This window comes from Notothenia coriiceps, unplaced genomic scaffold (genome assembly GCF_000735185.1).
Source record: "Notothenia coriiceps isolate Sejong01 unplaced genomic scaffold, NC01 NC01_scaffold00027153, whole genome shotgun sequence".
NCBI lineage: Eukaryota > Metazoa > Chordata > Actinopteri > Perciformes > Nototheniidae > Notothenia > Notothenia coriiceps.
The window spans coordinates 1,420-1,802 of record NW_011359854.1 but is presented as its reverse complement, the minus strand read 5'-3'; the positions used below and the strand labels follow the sequence as shown (position 1 = coordinate 1,802).

At 39.4% G+C, this 383-nt stretch overlaps 1 non-coding gene across 1 annotated transcript; it reads right to left on the bottom strand.

The window, feature by feature from the left end:
• Nucleotides 1–93: 93 nt before the first annotated feature.
• On the bottom strand, nucleotides 94–165 carry trnaq-uug (transfer RNA glutamine (anticodon UUG)). The gene has a single exon. It is a non-coding gene; the product is annotated as a tRNA-Gln (tRNA).
• Between the last annotated feature and the right edge of the window lie 218 nt (nucleotides 166–383).

Here is a 383-nt window from a genome sequence, read left to right as displayed (position 1 = left end):
AGAGTGTGTTTTACAGATCCTAGTATTAGGAGCAGTTGGTAGAAATTATATATAAAGAAATCAGGATGAAATGTTGGTTTACCTTTAATGATCAGGTTCCACCGAGATTTGAACTCGGATCACTGGATTCAAAGTCCAGAGTGCTAACCATTACACCATGGAACCATGTGATCTGGCATATATTGCACTTCTTTTGTGGAAAATGCAGTCTTCACTCCACTAAAACTAATAACTCCAGTATATTTTGGGTTCACCCGTCTTGCGGTAATCACAGAGGGCTTGGTAACTGAACCAACAGTCCATAACTATCAAGAGTTTATGTGTTTATCATGTCATCACCTTTTTCTCTCGCCTCATTCTTTCAGCCTCCAGTGAAGTCTGTT